Below are 22,296 nucleotides of genomic sequence, written 5' to 3'. Positions count from 1 at the left end.
AAAGAAAAGTCCAATCAAAACAAATCAATATGACAAAAACCAAACAACCCTTAAAATGCTGTAGAAAATGTTCTCTATCCATCTTTTCAGGCTCAATTCAGAATTCAACTCCTCCCTGAATTCTTTCTTTATCTTCAGTGGAAAGTAATTGCTTTCTACTATAGACTTGCCTGTATGTCTCCTGTGGTATCTATTATATTCTCTCTTATATAATAGGTTTGTTTGTTTGTTTGTTTTTTGGTCACATGTTTTATTTCTTCTAATAGTAGATTCTAAGTTTTCTAAGGGGAAAAACCACATTTATAGGGACAGTTAAGTGGAACAGTAGATTAAGAACCACACCTGGAGTCAGGAAGAATTCAGTTCCAATTTGATTTCAGGCACTTGCTAGCTGTTTGACCCTAGGCACTTAATTTCTATTTGCCTCAGTTTCCTCATCAGTAAAGTGGGGATTATAATAACCCTTTCAGAGTTCTGCAAAGACCAAATGAGATAAAAGTTGTACAGTCCTTAGCATGGTGCCTAGAACATGGGTACACGTTAGCTATTATTATTGCTGTCACTATTATTATACATATATGTATACTCCCAAATTGCTTAGCATAGAGCCTTGTACATAATAGAACTCAATCAGTATTCATTAAATGAATGAGTTCACCCATTCATTATTTTGGAGATAAATCTCATCCTTAGACACTAGCATCAATATTTCACAGAGAAAATGGTTAAAATTAAAGTTCTAATTAGGGCAGCTTGTTCATTTTCGATAGAGAAGTCTAGGTCATTGGACTGGCTTGATGCAGTAAGAAGTAAGTGAAAAGTAAAAAAATCCAGGATCTAGTTCTGTCTCTGTCATCATGTGTTTAAGTCATTCAAAATATCTGAGCCTCAGTTTCCTCACCTTTTAAATGGGAATAATATTTTCTGTATCTGTCTCTGCTGAGTTGTTGGGAAGAAGAGCTGAAGTAATAAATGAGGTAGCAATATAAAGTGATAGACTAGGAATGAAGAGAAATGGGTTTCCCATTACTGGAAATCTTTAAAAAAAAAAGACTAAATGATCACTTGTCAGAGTTGCTTTAGGAATGAATATTGGTTGAGTATTGGTTGGAACAGATGACTTCTGAGGACTCTCACTACACTGATAATATATGACTTTGTGATTCCGCTTCCAGTTCTACCTAGATCACTTATGACTGGCAATACACAACTTCTTTGGACTTTAGTGTCCTCATTTGAGAATGAGGGAATTGAACAATTTATCCATTTGAGAGCCATCCCATGCACAAAGTACCTCTTATTTAAAAAGTAGGGGGAAGTCCCTTCAGGTTCTAACGTACTGTGATTCCTCACAGATGATCCATATCCATCAAACATATATTGAGTATATTTGATGCTAGGTGTGGGGTGAAATACAAAAAATAAATAAGACAGTCATAGAATTTTAGACTTGGATGGGACTTCAGTGACCATCTGGTCCAACAGGTAGCCAAAATTAACATCTACAACAGAGGTGTCAAATCTTACAAAGCCTACAAAATTCCTGAATGCTTCCAGAATCAGAGTAAAGTATAATTGGGAAATATTTAAGAAAATAAATTAAAATGCAATGAAATATAGATAATGTTAATACATAGTTTTCTAAATCAATAAGTGGACCATGGTGACCTTTACATACATTTTAGTGGCCTCTATTTCTATTCGAGTTTGATACCATAACTGACAATCTCTAGTGAGGGGGAAACCAATACTTCTCAAGAAGCAGCCACATTGGGATTTTGGAGACCTTCATTGATCAGGAAATTCTTTCTAATATCAAGATTAAATCTACTTTTCTCCAAACTTTCACCTACTGCTGCCTTTGGGGATAAAAGAGAAAAAGCTGAATCCATCTTTGCTGGGTAATAATAACCCTTCAAATGCTTGCAAACAGCTAAAATATCCACCCTAAATATTTTCTTCTCCAGGCTAAACATCCACAGTTCCTTCAAGAATTCTTCACAAGCCTGAATACCTCTCTTCTGAACTCACTCCAGTTTATCAAGGTCCTTCCTAAATGTAGCAACCAGAATTGAATACAATATTCCACATATGGTCCGACTGGGTGAGACACAATATCTTGGATTATCTCCTCATGCTAGTGTCAGGTGTGCTCACATTCATGGCCGTATCCACCAGACCCACCACCCAAATGCCCTCAACCAAATACAATGTCCATAACAAATCATGGCTAATCTCAGGCAACTCCCCTGAGTAACCAGACAACAGCTTCAATCCTTTGAAGCTGCTAGATATAGAAGACTAAAAAATTAAGGAGAAATAAACAAATCGACAATGTTTGACAGAGAAGTCTAGGTCAGGTATTAGTATCTCAGATATCTAAAGCTCTACAAAGGACAATCTGGATTAAAAATCTGAGTTCATAACCATAATTTCTTCTTGAGAGGCTGTAGAATTGAGTGAAAAGCACCTTGGACTTGGGTTGACAAAGATTTGACTTTCTGATCTGCCATTTTCTTATTCACTGTGCAACCTTGGACAAATGGCTGAAACCCTGGAGTATAATTTCTTCTTCTGAACAAATGGGGAGCAAGCTATTTGAACTCTTTACTTCAGAGGGCTGCTCTGAGAAAAGCACTGTGTAAAACTCGAGTATCATAAAAATATGAGTTAATATAATCTCAAATGCTGCCAATTGTTTTATCATCTATCCACTCATCTAACAAACACTCACTTAATAAGTGTCCTTTCTACTTGATGCTGGGAACCTGGGATATAAAGTTTAGCTCTCCCTCTTGGACAAAATGAAGGGAATTTCGAAAAAAAAATCAACTACAGAATTTTGTAGAACTGAATGAACATTTAAAAAAATATGTGGATGGGGAAGACAGAGAATTCCATTCACAAACTATATTACAGATATACCTCTCAGTATAAAATATATGTAGTCCTAAAAAGCTACAGACAAATTGAGTTTTTATAAATAGCAGTTAAATTACACTAGGAAAACTCATTAATTAAAACAATTATGGAAATGTATATAATAATTTATAATGTGACTTTATATTCCCCAATTTATCAGTTTTTATGGTTGTGTTTTTCAGTATGATTATTTTTTTCTTTGAGCAGTCCACTTACATTACTAACTCAATTGATAGGATTAATACGTTCTCTTCTCCAGGCCTTAACTATAAATATACTAAGGAGTAAAATTATTTTTAAATCATTTGCTGACAAAATATTTGATACTAATATAAACATTTGATGCTTACATGGATCAGGTGGAGTATTTGTAGTAAGTTTGTAGTTTTAGTAGGAGTGTTATGACTTTCCGCATTTTACTTGACATGTGAAGAACTTTAATAGTGGGGGGGAGGCAGGCTGGCTGGCACCCATAAAGTTCAGTTTGAAGGCTTCTAGGAAGACACTAATGCCCCTGAGTCTCTCTTCCATATGCTTCCTAATGCCAGAAATCTTTCTGTGGCTCTTGGAAGAACTCAGAGTTTCAATATCTTTAGAAACAAAAATCATCCTGGAAATATATAAAATAATAGTCATTAGAGCATTAAGGAAATTGATTTTAGATCCTTTCTTCAGCAAAGATTTTGACTTGGTGGCATTAGACCTAGAGGAAAGGAGAGGGAAGAGGTCTCTGGGGATGAAGGTAGAAGATGCAGAATGAATAAACAGAAAAAATTGGCTTAAGATTGTGTTGATTGGCAGAATTAGATTTGTGAAAATTGTCTGTTCTGTTGAAAAAGCTATATACAGAAGAATAAAATCTGATGAGACAACTGCTGATCAAGGGTCTACAAATAAAAACTTGCTGAACACAAAGTTCAAAGGATTTAATCTTAACGGACATATTGCACAGGCAGAATAATTGAACCCATTCCTGTTTGGCTTATCCAAGGTCTAACCACTTTCTAACCACATAAGTCTATCCTTAAATGCCGTCAAACAGAAGCAAGGCTCTCTAACCAAGGCCTGCAAGGTAAACTCCATAGCATTCAGGCTCAACAAAATCCTAAATGCACTTTGAATACTCTCATAGATAACTTGGTGAATTTAAAAAAAGAGATAGAAAAAAATGCTCCAGAAATTGTGTGATCCCTGTGTCAGATGTGGATCACTGAAATCTGGGACTTGTCTGGAAAAAAAAAATCACCTCACTAGCTAGCTTTCCGTTTTTGTTGCTCAGTCATGTCTGACTCTTTGTGATTCTGTCTGAGCTTTTCTTGGTAAAGATACTGGAATGGTTTGCCTTTTCCTTCTCCAGCTCATTTTACATATGAGGAAACCAAGGCAAACAGGGTTTAAGTGACTTTCTCAAGGTCACTCAACTGGTAAGTGTCTGAGGTTGAATTTGAACCCAAGTCTTCCTGACTGCAGGCCTGGCACTCTATCCACTACACCACCTAATTGCCATTTATCCTCTTATAGATTCTCCATAGAGGATCAGTAGAATGCTCAGGGAGCCCTTGGGCCCTTCTTCTGGACACCAAGCTAGCATTCATGCTATTCATTGTTAGCCTTCCTTCTTATTACATACTCCTTTCCTGAACATACTTTTCCTTACTGACATTCCTTATACTACTTCTTGTATGAAGGTGTCATTGAATTTATCCTGCTTGTTTGTAGAATGGTTAAACGAATTTTGGTGCCTGAACATAAGGGATCATTATTACTACACCAAAAGAAATGATGAATATGAAGATTACCGAGAAGCACTGGAAGAGTTAACAGAGAGTGGAGCCAAGAAAACAACATGTGCAATGATTATAGCAACATAAAAGTAAAGAGCAACAGAATGAAGCTGACTGCTGAGTCACCATAATGACCAAAAAGAGAAGATTTGAGAAAAATACACCTCCTTCCATTCAGAGGTTGGGGACTCTGGGTATGGAATATTGTGCAGTGTCAAACACAGTTGGTTCATTGAAATGCTTTTCCCCCTCCTTTTTCATTTTAAATCTTTCTGACAAAAAAATGGCTTGCTAGGTGGAGAAGATGAGGAAGGATATTTTGAAAATGAAAAAATGCAGTTAAGAAAGAGACCTAATATGTGGCAGCCTGCTCGAGCCCTACTATGCATCTTCCATTACCCTTTGGTTTCTTTGTCATGTTGATTCTTTGGCAATGGTGCTGTTCCACAATTTGCAACCATAAAGCACTGTCCAGATGGCATTTGTGTTTAAACACAGGCTTTTGTGCTAGGGAGTAGCTGAAGTTCACTGAAACCTAAGTTCCAACTCTAATTCAATCCATTCTTTCTCCTATTCAATTCTGCACCCAACTCATTTTCCATCCATGTGCAGTACTTATTTCAGATTTCATAGATACTTAAAAACTAATTCAATGAACTGCCCTCTATCTGCATCCAATAGACTGGACAATAGGCATTTAAAAATCCATTTCATTTTTCCTTTGTCGCTAATGTCTTTTGAGTAATCATAGATTGCAATGAGGAGGCCCTGGAATGTTTAGAGGGTTGATGTGGTAGTCATAATCTCAAGCACAAACAGGAGCCTCCTCAGGACCTATCCATCTTTAGGGAATACTCATCTTTTTAATTCTATGAAGGATAGTCTCCATGACAGTAGGAAAAATCTTTGGCTACTAGCATACGTCTTGCTTTATGCGTTGCTTGATGTTAATAATCAGTGTCTGTTGAAAAACTATCTCTATATAGTGGTGGGGGATTAGTGGGAGTGTGCTGCTGCAGTCTGCTATGTGGAAGGAGCTGGGGTATCTGCTTCCAGAAAGAGATGATGATGAGTAATGGAAGCTACATTTGCAGCTCTGCATGTAGATATCTGACAACTGGTGACTTTGCACAGCCCTGCCTCTCTCAAATCAAAGTCAATTGAAAGTCATGTCATCTTCTCCCTGATGCATGGTCCTCTTCAAGAAGGAAGGACAAACCAAACCACAACCATCTTGCTAACCACCTGATGGAAATATAGACTGTGGGTTGCCTGTACTCAGCCAGGACCTGGCTATTGGCTGATACTTTTTCTTCCTAGATGCAATTCATGTAAGAAAGACAATGTTGTTAGGGAAAAGGCCTCAGGCCCTCCCGTTCCAAGACCAACATATGGTCCTTGAATATAGTCCTCTCTTCTTTGCTCTTTTACATTGATTCTTTCCTGTTTTAGGTGAAGGAAATTGTAGGACCTTGTGAATGAATTATCAGGGTCCATGCTAGAATTTGCTGGAAGCCCAATGCTGAGGAATGGAGTCTAGAGTGACTCCAGTCCATCAGGAGCAGAGATGCTGAATTCTGAGTTGAACTTGGTGAAGTAAATTTTATGTAGAATCTAGGTTAAATTTGAGTGCTCTTCTCAGTGATCTAGGGGAGAGTGTGCCCTGACGTGTTGAGTAGAAAAGTTTGTACTTCTGTCCTTGCTTTATCTTCACAGTGAAAAAGAAAAATGGTAAAATCTACTTGATTTTAAGAGGTCAACTGTGTATGTGAGGAAACACATTGCATTGTGGGCTCAAGCTGAAAGCATTAGATAAGGACACCACAAAATCTATAGAGATACCTGTAGAATCCAAAAGGTTGATATAGCTCTGCCTTGCTCTGGAAGAGTCAGGCCAAAGCAGTTGCTCCTCCTGTAGTTGTATTTTTCTAGGAATGTTGCATAATCTAGCATGCTCTGAATATGTCTACTGACAATTTCTATCTATATCTCATCCCCATACCTTTGTATGAACTGACCCCCATACTTGGAATGCACTCCCTTCTCACCTCCATCTTTCAGAATCCCTGGTTTCCTCTAAAATTGAGTTCAGGTACCTTCCTCAATCCCCTAGGTGCTAGTCTACTTACCCCCCTAAGCCTTACCATATTAACTTGTATTTACTTTGTACAAATTTATCTATGCAGATTGTCTAATCTAATAGAATATAAACTTCCTGAGGGCAGGGATTAGCATAGTGGTACTTGACCAGTGCTTAATAAATTTTTGATTATATATATTGTTGATTGATATATCCTGCTGCTTCTTTACTTAAGCCAATATGGCTCCTGCACCTGAATCTCAGCCTCCATGGCCCAACTCTGGGCAATGTTTGGTTATAACTGCTCAATGAAAATGCATTCTCTTTCATGAAAATACATTATTCAAAACTGAAAGACACTGTGGGTGGTGGAAACCCAGAGTTAGAATTGAGACATGCACTAACTGAATATTCCTAAATTCCCTTAGCCTATTTAAAATATTCTCTTTCATTAGTTTCATCAGAATTGATCAGTGTCTAGCATTAGGACTACAGTTATGTAATTTTGTACAAATACGATTGATTAAGCCAACTTTTATATTATTGCTAATTTAAAAAAACATTTTGAATTGCTAACAAGCAATTCGCTACTGTTATCAATAATAAATTCATATAGTCCATATACATATGCATTTTTGATCACATGACCCACCAGTAAAGGAAACTGGGATACTACTATTGGGATTCATAAGATTTCAAACCACCTTATTTTTCAAATGAAAAAACAGACCTGTTCAGATTAAGTGACTTGCTCGTGGACAAACAGCTATGACGTATTGAGGCAAGTATTTGAACCTAGGATTCAACTCAATTATTAACCTCTTAATTAGTCTCTCTTTAATTATTATGTTATCTGGAGAAAAGACACTGTTCATCTTGAAAGTCAGTGTGTTTGACCTGGAGCATGGAAACCCTAAGTTCAGCTTCCAACAAACTATTTTCACACTTAACCATCAGAAAGTCATTTCATCTCCAGTTCCTCATCTGTAAAATGGGAACAGGTGAGCTAATGGCACAGTGGATAGAGTATGAGGCCTGGAGTCAGGAAGACCTGAGTTTAAATCTAGCCTCAGACCCTTACTAGCTGTATGGTGTTGGGTAAATCACTGTTGTCCTCAGTTTCCTCACTTATAAAATAACTGGAGGAGGAAATGGCAAGCCACTCCAGCATCTTTGCCAAAAAAAACCCAAAAACAAAACACCAAAAACCAACCCAAATGGGGTCACAAAGAATTGGACACTACTGAACAGCAAAAAAAATGGGGATAATACTAATACTTTCAGAAGCTACTTCATAGGCTTGCTATGTGACTCAAATAAGCACTTTGCAAATTTTAGCACGTTGTAGAGGTGATAATTATTGCAATACAACAGAACTTTTTGGTTTTGTTTTAACTTCTAGGACTTCATTTTTGCTTTCTTTGATTAATATCTTTCTTTTCCATGATTAATATCTCATTGTGTCTATACGCTCTTTTGAAAAGTTTGCAAAACTACTTGTGCAATGGAGCTGAGACAGGGAGAAACTCATAATTCTATTTTTAAATTTTTCCTAATGTTTATTAAAATTTTAAATTGAATAATTTTTAAAATTAAAATTTTAATTTTTCTTATTGAGTTTTCAACATGATAGTTGTGCATATGGACTGAAAAATTCATTTCCCCATCAATTGTCCTGGGTTAATTTCTACTAATAGTAACCATTGTCTTTATCATTACTGGAAATAAAGGGGGAGGGGAACGAACTTTAAAAATATCTTACGGGATGGAGACAAGATAGCAGAGTAAAGGCAGGGACTCATTTGAGCTTTCTCCCAAACCCCTCCAAATACCTGCAAAAAATTACTCTAAACAAATTCTAGAGCAGCAGAATCCACAAAAAGACAGAGTGAAACAAATTTTCAGCCCAAGACAACCTAGAAGGTTGAAAGAAAAGATCTATTGTACTGAGCTCAGAAAAGAACATAGTCCTTACGATGACTGCATGCCAGCAGAGACCAGGCCACAGCAAACCCAGAGAAGACCTCAGGGGACTGGATCATAGGCAACTGTGGTGGTTTCCAGACTTCTCAACCCACAAGAGACAACTGTTATCTATCAGACCTGGGTGAGAAAGGACCACAGTCCATCATGGCCCCAGCAAGTCCTGGGGCAGCAGCTGTGGTGGTGGTGACACCAGTGGCCACATCTAGAGCTCTCAGCCCACAGATGGTAAAGGGATCAAACAATTGATCAGAAGGAGATTACAAGGGTCTCTTTGCAGGCTTCAAGGCAGGATTCTGTTGCTTTGTCCATACTTGGGTCTGTGGTGAGGAAGACCACTGGCATTGGAAAGCTTGTGGGAGCAGTGGAGAGGAAACCCTCTTCACAATTCCAGGGCAGAAAAAAGTCCTTGTGGTCACTCAAAGACCAGAGCACAGGCCAAGAGAATAGTAAATAAGTCTCCTTAGATCATACCACCTTAGAAACTTGAAAATTTACAGGTCCTAGAAGTATCTCTGAAAACAGCTGCACAGAACCCCTGAAGCTTGGGACAGTATGCCTTCCACACTCAGAACTCAGAAGAAGACCAAAAGTTAAGGTTCCTACATCCAAAACCTTCAAGAAAAGTATGAATTGGTCTCAACAGGTCAAAACAAGTAAGAGAAGTAAAGGAAAAATTGGGAAGAGAAATGAGAGTGATGCAAGACACTCAAGAAAACCAAATCAACAGTTTGCTAAAGGTGACCCCCAAAATACTGAAGAAAATAATACCTTAAAATATATACTAACCCAAAAGGTAAAAGAGATCCAAAAAGCCAATGAGGAGAAAAATATCTTAAAAAGCTGAACTGGCCAAATGGAAAAGGAGGTCTAAAAGCTCACTGAAGAAAATAATTCCTTAAAAATTAGAATGGAGCAAATGGGAAGCTAATAACTCTATGAGAAATCAAGAATTTATAAAACAAAGCCAAAAGAATGAAAAAAATAGAAGACAATGTGAAATATCTCATTGGAAAAACAACTAACCTGGAAAATAGATCCAGGAGAATTTTAAAATTATTGGATTACCTGAAATACATGATCAAAAAAAGAGCCTAGATATCATCTTTCAAGAAATGATTAAGGAAAACTGACCTGGTATTTTATAACCAGAGGATAAAATAGAAATGGAAAGAATCCACTGATCACCTCCTGAAGGAGAGCCTAAAAGGAAAATTCCCAAGAATATTGTAGTCAAATTCCAGAGTTCCCAGGTCAAGAAGAAAATATTACAAGCAGCCAGAAAGAAATAATTCAAGTATTGTGGAAACACAATCAGGATAACACAAGATTTAGCAATTTCTATATTAAGGGATTGGAAGGTGTAGAACATGATATTCTGGAGGTCAAAGGAGGTAGGATTAAAACCAGGAATCATCTATCCAGCAAAACTGAGTGTAATCAATGAAGGGGGAAAATTAATATTCAATGTTGTAGAGCAATTTAATGCATTCTTGAGAAAAAAACAAGAGCTAAAGAAAAAAATTTTACTTTCAATATAAGATTCAAGAGCAGCATGAAAAAGTAAACAGGAAAAAGAAATCGTAAGGGACTTATTAAAGTTGAACTGTTTACATTACTATGTGGAAAGATATTTGTAACTCATGAGACCTTTTCCTTTCTTAGGGTAGTTGAAGGGAAAATATATATGTGTGTGTGTGTGTGTGTGTGTTTGTGTGTGTGTATGGATAGAGGGCACAGGGTGAGTTGAATATGAAGGGATGATATTTAAAAAAATAAAATGAAGGGGTGAGAGAGGAATATACTGGGAGAAGGAGAAAAGGAGAGGTAGAATGCGGTAAGTTATCTCACATAAAAGAGGCAAGAAAAAGCTTTTACAGTGGAGGGGAAGAGGGAGGAAGTGAAAGGAAATGAATGAACCTTACTCTCATTGGAATTGGCTTAAGGAGGGAATAACATACACACTCAATTAGGTACAGAAATCTATCTTACCCTACAGGAAAGTAGGGGGAAGGGGATAAGAAAGGGACTAGGGATGATGGAAGGGAAGGCAGATTGGGGGAGGGAGTAATCAGAAGCAAACACTTTTGAGGAGGGACAGGGTGAAAAGAAACAACATAACTATATGAAAGTGTTTTGCATGACTGCACATGTATAACATATCAAATTGCTTACCTTCTCAATGAGGGTGAGTGGGGAGGGAGGACAGGATAGAATTTGGAACCCAATGTTTTAAAAATGAATGTTAAAAGTTGTTTTTACAGTCAACTGAGAAATAAAATACACAGGCAGTGGGGTATAGGAATCTATCTTGCCCTACAGGAAAATAGAAGGGAAGAGCATAAGAGAAAGGGGGGGGGGGGAGGTGTGTAGGTAATGGAATGGAGGGCAGATTGGGTAAAGGGGTAATTAGAATACATGCAGTTGTGGGGAGAGGGGAAAGATGGAGAGAAAATTTGGAACTCAAAATCATTTGGAAGTGAATGTTGAAAACTAAAAATAAATTTAAAAAAATTTTTAAAATACCTTTCAAGGCTATGTTTTAGGAGACTGTATTTTTCAAATATTTGTTGTCAAAGGATTTGATTTCTATTCAGAAGTCAGATATTGATAGGATCTTACATTTGAGAAATAGAATCTTATATTTGCTACTTGTAAAAAATAGCAAGATCTTTTACAAATTCATTTTATTCAAATCCAGGTCAAAAATGGAATTATTTAAGCAACACAGACTTTATATATGAGGTCGTGTAATATTATTTGAGGGTCATGAGAAAAATTCTTTCCTTCCCCCCAATATCACTTTCTTCAACTATTTCAGGTGAAGTTCCACTATTAGATATTGATTTCTAAACATTATCCTTAAAAAGTCACCTATTCTTATCAAAATGCAAATATTCTTGGCAGGTATAGTACCACAGTTTAGGGTTTCAGGAGAGGAAAGATACTGAATACCCCTGTGCTTCAAAATCCGTTTTCTGCACCAGGATCCAGCTCATGAGCACTGTGATTGTCCATCTCTTTTTTGGATTCTCAGGTTCCAGATTTCTGCTGGAAAGGAAGTATACCACTTTTCCTCTCTTCCACTTTCCTCTTTTCTCCTTCCCAGATTCATTTTACTGTCTTTGGTGTCTTAAAAGGAGATTTACTACAGAATGATAAATAGGAAACATATAAGGTGAAAGGCCTTGTAGGGGAAAGATATTAACAGATAAAAGGGATCAGGTGTGCAAGTCATAAAATTTTTATAGCTTAATCTAAGCCCTAAGCACCAGTTTCAGAAAACCAGGCCTCACTGTTTCTTAGCTTTCTCTTTTCTCCTGAAGTATGTTTGACCTCAAATTAGGAAGTCCTGGATCCAACTCCCATTTCTGCCACCTTTTGCTTGCCTGTGTTCAACATCGGCTCATTTTTCATAGTAGAGTTATAGATCTTAGGGACTGTTTGGCCCTACTCTTTTACTTTACAGGTAAGAATGATGATGAGGTATGAGGTACCTGAAGTTACACAGGAAGTTAGTAATGAGGTTGAGATTTGAGTATCCAGCTGCCTTGATTCCAAATCCACTGTTTTCCCCTATAGTGTCTACCTCTTTCCATTTATTCTGCTGGCAAGGCTGCCAGGGTTTCAACCCTCTGGAATTTGTCCAACCCCTAATTATGACTTAAGACAGATATATTCTCTTTAAGTCCCCCTGCCTATTCATTTTCATATTATACTCCACTGAAATCTACCAAATAGGGCAAGAGGAAGTCCTTTCCTATTCTACTTTTGACCCTCAGGCAAGAGATGTTTTTTCCTAACTCAATTCCTTGTGCTACCTTCCCCTCTGATTTCTATTTTGTAGCTCTTTTGGAGATTCCCATGCCCTTTCCCTCAGAGGTTTACATTACTTTATTTCCAGTTATCCTCTGTTTCTGGTCTACCCGAAGCAAATTCTACCAGCTGAAGTTTTTCCAATTTTGGCTTTGTGTTTGGTGAAATTGTTTCTGCCACATATGCCCACATATTCTCTGAATATGAGTACTGTGCTAGTTACTATATGGAGCCTTCCTTCTAGGATGAATTTTCCTCAGTCTTGAGGTCTATGTCCTTTGAGCTATTTTCTCCGAAGAAGCAGCTTCCTTTAAGGGAAGATGAAACTGGTAAAATAGATTCTTGATCCCAGGACACATTCTTATTAGCAGTGATGGGATAAATTCATAATAGCATGATCCTTAATGTGGCATAGGAAAACTAGTCAAGTTCTGTATATTGTACAACTGTATATTACAGAATTTCAAAGTTGGAAGAGACTGAACTGACCATCTAGTCCAACTGACACCTATAAAGGAATCCGCTGTAAAACATACTTGAAAACTGGTCACATAGCATGTTTGAAGACCTATAATGATATGGAACCAACTGCCGTGCAAGGCATTCCATTCCATTTTGATATAGTACTCATTGTTAGGAAGTTTTTCCTTACATTAAGCCTAAATGTGCCTTGACAAAGGCACCCCCAATGTTCCTAGTGCTGCCCTTTGGAGTTTAGTAGGCCAAGTTTAACTTCTCTTCCTTTTAAATATATGAAGACAGCTTCAAGCATGTACAAGTTCTCTTCTTTTTTCCAGGTTACATTTTTCCACTCCCTTCAACCAATAAGCATATGATCTGAACCTACGAAGCTTCACCACTCTGACTGTGCTTGCCCCACTGCTCTTCAGCTTATCAATGCCATTCCTAAGATATGTTGTCTAGAACTAAACATAATATTCAAGACGTGGTCTCACCGGAGCAGAGTATAATGGAATCTATTTAATCTTGTAAGTTATGTTTCTTCTAATACAGTCTAGATTTCAGTCATTTTTTGTTGGCTGCCATATCATACTATTTATTGATACACCATAATAAAATCCCTTGATTTTACCATCTGCTTCCTAGCTATGTATGTCCCCCCCCACCATGTTTGATTTGTGACAATGATTTTTTTTAACCTGTGTGTCTTTGCAATTATTTTGCAAATAATAATCCTTATTAAATTCCATCTTATTCTATTCCGTCCATGGCTCTCCCTTGTCAAGTCCTTTTTAAAATCCTGACTACTATGCAGTATAATATGTAACCCTCCCAGATTTGAATAATTTTGAATCATTGTCAATATTGCAAATTTGATGTATATATACATATATGTGTACATGCATGCATGTATGTATGTGTTTATTTCTAGGTCAGTATTGACTCAGAATAATTTAGTTCTTTCAGGTTCAAAATGTAAAAAATGAGATTCTCAGAGATCACATAAAAATAAAAGGAGATTAACAATAACAAGGAAAAGCTATCCAATAAGAAGATAGCAATAATTCATTTGGTTACAGTTTCCCCTTTCTGTATTTGCTACATTGTTACAGCAAGGTGTGTCAAGCCTGAGGAATCTCTCTGACTTAAGTAACAGGAAGCTTTCTGAGTAGGTCATGTCTTGTTCCTTAGATAATTGTCTCGAGGACAGTTTCATTATCTTTTAAGCAAAAAGCAGTCTAGTGTGCCCAGAGTACATGTTGCTCCTATAACATTCCAACTCTTTAGGAAGGGGCTAAAGATCTTCGAGGGGACCTTCTACTAGTTACCTGGCATTAGGGCCATTAATGGACAATAGTAACCTTGGAAATATGAGAAGCCTGGCATAAGGGTCCTAGAGGAGCAAGTTAGTGCAGCAAGTAGGAAGACAAGAAGCAAAGAATTTTCCAAAAATTCTGTCCGTTGGTCCCCTAAACCTTCTCTGGGAAGGATATGTTATTGAATATGGGGTACTAAATTAGCAACAACGTAGAGGGGGCTCATCAGTTCTGGCTTATAGTAAGCAAGGGCTTTGGTTGCCCTGATGAGTGTATCAATACATTTGCCTTTGCCCACTTTTACTAAACCTTATACTGATAATGCCCTCTCTTCCAGGGCCTAAGCACTGCCTTGTTCACTTCCTGTGTCCCCTTTGCTGGTATCTACTGGCCAAGTAGTCACCAGTTGGTTCACAACCTTGATTACAACAAAAAATGTTCATATAGAATGACTCGGGCAACTCAGAAAGACAGAGAAAGAGATGAAACAGACATGAAGAGAGGAGAGGATGGAGGAAGAAACAGAGAGAGGGAAAGAAACGTACAGACATGGGGAAGGAGGAAGAGAGAGAGTGAATTGACAATCTTTTGGGACCATTACTCTCTAAGATTATAAGTTTCAGAAGAATAACAGATCTGCATTGGTTAAAGGATTTTCTACGAGAGTTTCCAATGGAAATGAAATCACAGGTCTGAACCAAAAAGAGAGAAATAGTTGGGGGAAATGCTTATATAAACACGTATGTTCCCATGTATACAATAGCATAATCACAGAATGTTAGTCGTACAACAGACCTTATTCCAACACTATTGTTTTACAGGCAAAGATTATAAAAATATAGAATTTATTAACCTTTGTTATATTGTAGAATGCAAAGTGATCCAGCAGTTTGGAGGCCTATATTTTAGCCCTAGTGCTTCTTACGATTCTGTATGTAACTTTGAATAAGTGACTTTGGACTGATACCCCTTTACTGGGCCTTAGTTTCATCCTTCCAAAACAGGGATACAAATACCTGCCTTGTCTATACTAATAAGAAAATGAATGCGAAAGAGCTTTGTTAAGACGAAAGCTATAGGAAACATATTCTCATTGTCATTCTATTTGTTCACTCCTCAAATCCAGAGCTAATCAAACTATACAATACCAAAAATGCCTCTCAGGGCAACTTACAAAGTGTTTATTAAGTCTGATCTTTATTCTCTGTTTTTCCAGGTTTGGGAAATTCTTGTTAGTGATTTGTTTTTTGCTGATACCGAGGAAGCTTCAGGAGGACCTTCTACCATCAAAGAGACTTTGAAGGACTTACATGGAAAGATAGAAAATCCTTCAGCCAAAACAATTCAGTTATTCAGGAGAACTCAGATTATCTTCAGATTCCAATGTCCTTAAAGAAAGGACTCTTTCCCAAGGCTTGAAGTACTCTGTGGAGAAGCAGAGAGGTAAGCCAGATGAGGATGTGGCCTGCAGAGGCAGAGAAATCTTACATATGCCTACATGGCAGGCAGACATGAGGCAGAACCAGAAGCTGGTGAGAATAAATTCCAGTCAATAGCTCTTTCTTTTTTTTTCACCCCAGTATAGAGCACTAAGGCTATTTCCACATAGAGTTAAAATTTCAGTCTTGTTCTTTAGCAACATCCTCTCAAACCAACTTGGAAGAAGGCAGGTAAGGGAAGAAAGAGATAACTGCATGTGAGTACTAATTATATCATCTTCTTTATCGTGTTTGAATATTTATTTGCATTTTTTCATTGCCTGACACTGTTAATAAACTAAGTAGCCATTACCAATGACTTTTTCTAAGTCCATAAATCCACAGTTCAGGATTGAAAGAGGGGAAACTAGATCTTGGAGGAAGAAACGTTACTGATTTAACTTCGGAGTGGAGGGCAAATTCAAGAGAACATTTCTGTATTTTTGGTTATTTCTAGAGCTTGCCACCCCTAGGATGTCTTTAAACAGAGAGAGAGAGAAAGAGCGAGAAGGAGAGAGGGAACAGGAAAAAGAATGAGGAGGTGGAGAGAGGAAAAAGGGAAAATGGAAGAAGAAAGGGGAAGAGGGAAGAGAGAAGAGGTAAGAGGGAGGGGAAGAGGAAGAGAATAAGGAGACAAACTAGTAGCAGAGAGAGGTGAGGGTTGATGTTATCCCTGGTTGCTCTTAAAACTGCTCAGACCCTGCATCGCTCACTCACACACCACATTTGCTACAATTGCTATGTTTGAATTTCTTCATGATCAAATAAGGTAATGAAGGGATAGAATTTTGCAAACCATAAAGTGGCATATAAATGTTAGCTATTATTATCATCATTCTGATTAGATCTGGATTGAGCCATACCCAGTTTCTGGCAACCTCAAAAACCAGCCTGATTGTATCCTTTTATTTTGTAAACTCTGAAAAGACAAAGGCACTTATTAAACTTACTCCATCCATCCTACACCTATCACCAAGCTTCCTGTCAGGGGCTGTATGACATGCAACTATTGTCTGATTTCTTTTTTAACCTCCCCCAGGTAGCCCTCAGTGTGGCAGTTTTGTTTCATTTCCTGCTTCTATTTTTTTGGCTTTCTTTCTTACCACAACTGTTTGGTAACCTTAAAAATGTGTTCAATGTGAAAAGTTCTAATATTATTTAATTTGCCCAGCGATGAATATATTTTCCCTTCATCAAGTCACATTGACTTAAAGCCCAGAAAATGCATTTTTATTCATGTTCCTGCTAATTGCAAGCCCCCTGGTAATCTGCCAAGGATAATGACGTGCGCCACTTTTGATCAGTATTCGGCTATAAAACAACTTGTTCAGCCCCTTGCTGAGAGCAAAGGAACTTATTAAACAGATTACAACACACTTACCATATGTGGAGAACCAAACCGTGCTGCGATCAGAGAGGGTGATAATATTATGATTCATTTTCAGCTTTCCAAAACAAAGAACAGCACGTTCTTATTTACTCCTATTTTTCCTTTGCATCCTAAGCACCTTGTCTCAAGCTGAGAATTGACTTAGATAAACAGCTCTCATGTGCCTCTCCTTTTCATAGGAAATTAATATTAATACCTAGACAAATTAATCTGTAGGCTGTTCTGATTTGGGACTTTGGGGGAGGAGTTATCCTGGCTACTTCACAAACATTTGAAGCCAGTTATCTATTGCTTATTTGAATATGAAATAAACAAAAGCCAGTTTTGTTAGTCATTGATCCAAGGAGGCTACTTCCCTGATCACAGACAGTAGTCCAATTATGTTTATATAGTCGGAGAGTCCTAATGAGTGTTGAACATTTAGAAAAGGAAAACTTTTTATTCCTATCGAGTTATGATCTTTACTAGTCTGTAAGCCCTATGAGGATAGAAATCATGACTTAATTAGATTTTATATCATCCTTGCCCCATACCCACTATAGTAATCTGCAAGCAGGAAGAGTTTAATAATAGATTATTGAATCAAACTGAGAACTTTATCCAGTGGTATTCCACCTTTGTGCCTCCCTATGGTCTGTACTCTTTGTAAAGAGGAAGGATGTGGTAAAATTCAATTCAATAAGTATTATTGAGTGTCTTTCATGTTTATAGCATAGTAATAGATGCTGAAGATTATAGAAAAATGAATATGGCACAGTTCCTTCCCTCAGGGAATGGGAAATGGGCTAAAGGACTCTCCTTCCAAATTGCTACTTCACTAATTCCTGTTGTGCTAACATAATGTTTGGGATACAAACAGATCCTGTTGATACCTTCCCCATACTTACATTCACTCTTCAGTCCAGTCTTACTACACCCCAGTCTCTCCCTTTCCTTACCTGTCTCTTCCCAGCCTGTTCCTTTGCTAACAAACTCCCACCATCATATATCTATTCTTCAATTCTCCCTATTCACAGTGACTGAAGCCTGGCTTTCTGCTGAAGATTTGAAGTCCTTTTCACTCTTCCATAGAGGTCTAAGCCTTCTCTAACTCTAGCTGCTTCCACCAGCCAACCCCAATCTCATAAGGTTTCCATGAGCATGCTCCTGCTTCCCTCTGCCATCTCCACATTTTTCCTCTGCCACTAGTTCTTGACAAACTCTTCTCTTTTTAAATCTGTGCCATCCAACTATCTTACCTTTTCCTAATTCTCCTGTCTGTCCATTACCAGCTTATCTGAACAATCTATCATCTCTCCCTTAAATTTCCCCTCTGCCTCTTCCCCCACCATCATACTTCCATACTTCAATAGCCATACAGGATGTTGAAGCTCTGGGGAAAAGGTCCAGGTACTCCAACCTAGTTCTAGTTCTGGTAAGAAGAAAACCATGAGAATGTCGTTTCACAGAAACCAAAGGAAGAGAATCACAGAGAGGTTCAGACATTTCCAAGGGCCACAGCTGGGTCTAGAGTCAGGAAGACTCCTCTTTCTGAGTTCAGATCTAGACTTACTTACTACCTATGTGGGCAAATCACTTAACCCTGTTTGCCTTGGTTTCCTCATTTGCAAGATGAGTTGGAGAAGGAAATGGCAAACTACTTCAGTATCTTTGCCAAGAAAACCCCAAATGGGGTCATGAAGAGTCAGACATGACTGAAAACATTACTGCAAACAACAACCCGTAGCTAAGTAAGAAGTCTTTAGTGATCTGGGAAGTATCCTAAAGCCCAAGGAACAGTGGAATTGAAGACTTGGGTTCATGCCCTCCTTCTATTAGTTACTAATCATTTAAATTTAGACAACTCATTTAATCTCACTGAACTTCAGTTTCTTCCTCTTTAAAATTGGAATGACAATCTGTTTCCTACCAGCCCCAGAGAGGGTCTGTGAAAAAAGCATTTTGCAAACACTTAGCACTATAGAGATCTGGGTTGCTTTTGTATTACATAAAGTCTAGTTAATGAGAAGAAGGGCACATTGTTACTTCTGAATAATGATGACAAGTCATCTCTTAGTGCCATTCTCTGGGTCGTGGATTAATCATGCCATTCATTCAGTCTATTTTCCTATACTGGCTGCCCTGAAGCCATGTTCTTTTTCATTAGTCGCTCCAGAAGAGGTCTTGTAAAGACAGAAGTAGCAAAACTCCAAACTCAAATTGTTTCCCAGTTCTTATGTACAATAGAAAAGATGGAAAGCAATGGACACTGGGAGTTTCTGTGTCAGAATATGTCTGGAGTTGCTTTTCAGCAGTTGGCATTTTCTCCTTCCTCTCCTGCTGCATGAGCTAATCTAGTTCTCCCCACCTTCAGGTACAAGGTCAGCCTCTCCTGGAGATTCACTCTCAAAGAGGAAAAGGAATTAAACCTGCAATTTCATTGACCTGGGGAAGTCAGAGATGAGGAAATTTCCTCTGCAAATGTAGGTCAGTTTATCATTTACCTTACATCATGATACCCTCAGTTTCCTTTTCTCCCTTCCATTCCAGTCATCTTTATTTATTTTCAAAGTTTTATTGTTTTTTTTAAAACAACATAAACAATTCTTTCCTAATATTTTTACCACAGAACTTTATCTTGTCCTAGAGAAGAAGTTAAATAAAGCCAACTGATGCAACAAACTGTATGTGGCAGTTTATGCAAAGTAGAACACCTTTGTTACCTCACCCCTCTACTGAGAGACATAATAACCTTAGTTTTCCTGCAGAGACCAGATAGGTCAGTGTCTTGACCCCAGATCCTTGTTCTTTGTCTATGCCAGGGGTGGGGAAACTATGGGTTCGAGGTCACATGTAACCCTCTAGGTCTTCAAGTGTGGCCCTTTGACTGAATCCAAACTTCACAGAACAAATTGGATTTGCCACCCGTGGCCCTGGCTCAGACTGCTGTTGGTTAGAACTACCCCTTTATAAGAAAAAGAGGTCATTGGCAGGATTAACGCTTTGTTCTCCCTGCTACTTCTCTCTTTCAGATCAACAGAAGAGAGAATAGATGATCTAAGAATGAATCTCAGCAGGGGGTGGGGTGGAGGGAGTTGGTGCAAAAGTATTATTTTCCTGAAGGATTATACCAAAGCTAGGTACCTTTTTCCTCTATATCTGTAGAGCCATAAATATAAGTAATATTTAAGCTATTAAAATTTATAAGCCAAACTCAAGGTTCAGGCAGAACAAACCACAGAGGTATGTGCAAGCCCAGCAATTGTGGGGCCAAGGCATTGCTTGTGTACAGGATTCTTGGCATCCCTCCGGCTTAGCACATGCACGTTGATTAACTGAGTGAATTATATTCAGGACTGCCTTTGATGCTGGCCATTGATACTGGTCACTAATCTCAAGCACAGCAAGGTGAGTTATGGTAACCGTGTTTCAGGTGGGAAGTTTAAGTAGGACCAGAAGATCCAGAATTTTCCATCTGTTGGATGAAGTTACTTGGTCTGTTTATTAAATTTATGGGTGATGTACAGTTGGGAAGTACAGCTAACACACTGAATGATGGAACTGGAATTCAAAAAGATCTTCATAGATTGAAATGATAAAATGAAATTTCAAAGGGACAAATATAAAGTGGAACACTGTGGTTAAATATATCAACCTCACAAATATGAGATTTGCCCCTGGGTCCCAGATGAGATCATCTCATCCTAGTCAGTCAGTCACCTAAAATGGATTGTGTCTACAATATGCCAGGCATTGTGCTAAGTGCTGAGGATGCAAAGAAATAGTTTCCACTCTTAAAAAGCTCACAACGTGTAATTAGGGAGACAACAAGTAAACAGTTGTGTACTTACAAGAAAAATAAAGGATAAATTGGAGGTGATATCAGAAGGAAGGCACCAAGATTAGGGAAGAATAGGAAAGGCTTCTTGTAGAATTTGGGACTTTAGTGGAGACATGAAATAAGCCAGGGAAGCTAGGAGGCAGAGATGAGGAGGGAGAGCATTTCACTTAATCCCAGGCTGCCAAAGGACTTGGAGCAGGGAGATGGAGAGCAATGAGGACAGTATCACTGGATTATTGAGTATCTGAAGGGAATAAGGAAGATTGAAGAGGTAGGAAAGAGTCAGTCTGTAAGGGGCTTTAGAAGAGAAATAGGATTTCATATTTCATTCTGAAGGTAATAGGAAGCCTCTGGAGTTTACTGAATGGAGGATGGGGATGATGGGGTCAGACCTGTGTTTTAGGAAGAGCAATTTGACAGCCGAGGATAAATTTGAGAGGGAAGAAACTTGGGACAAGGAAACCAACCAGCAAGCCTGTGCTCAAGACTGGGCATGAGGGGGCGAAGGTCTGTTATCCTAAATAACAGCAATTAATCGGACAGGTATCTGGGAGTTTTAACATACTGCTGGCTCAATATGAATCAACAATACGATCTGACAACCACAGAGTTGATGTGATTATTAGAATCATTGTTTGCATTTATCCTTCATTGCCAAAGAAGACCATGCCATCAGCTGACTTTGTTTTGAGTGAGGGAGGGCTGTGCAGGTCACCAGCCTCACTTCTCCTCCAGAGCCATCTGAATCCAGGGACAAGATATTCATCAGGATGACTGGAAATGACCCAGGATGAGGCAATTGGGGTTAAGTGACTTGCCCAAAGTCACACAGCTGTGAGTGTCAAGTGTCTGAGGTGAGATTTGAACTCAGATCCTCTTGGCTCCTGCATTGGTGCTCTATCCTCTACACCACCTATCTGCCCCCATTAGGATATAGTCTCCTTGAAGGCAAGAATTGTTTTTACATTTCTTTGTATCTCAAGCATTTAGCACAATGACTGGCATATAGTTTTTAATAAATGATTTCTGACCTACCAACTAGTGAAGATACTGACTACCCTAAGAAAGCCCAGATGTGCTCATTCTTCTCTGATTCTGCCTTCTGCTATTTGTGCCTCTGTGTTCACCTCTCTTCTTTGCTCTCTACAAAATAATTCCTGAAAGTACTCACTGTTGCAGAAATTTTGAATTTTAGACGTGGAAGATGATAGAGATTGGATCACCCAACCCTCTCATTTTACCAGT

Source organism: Notamacropus eugenii, chromosome 1 (genome assembly GCF_028372415.1).
Source record: "Notamacropus eugenii isolate mMacEug1 chromosome 1, mMacEug1.pri_v2, whole genome shotgun sequence".
NCBI classification, from domain to species: Eukaryota; Metazoa; Chordata; class Mammalia; order Diprotodontia; family Macropodidae; genus Notamacropus; species Notamacropus eugenii.
Note: the sequence above shows the minus strand (reverse complement) of the source record.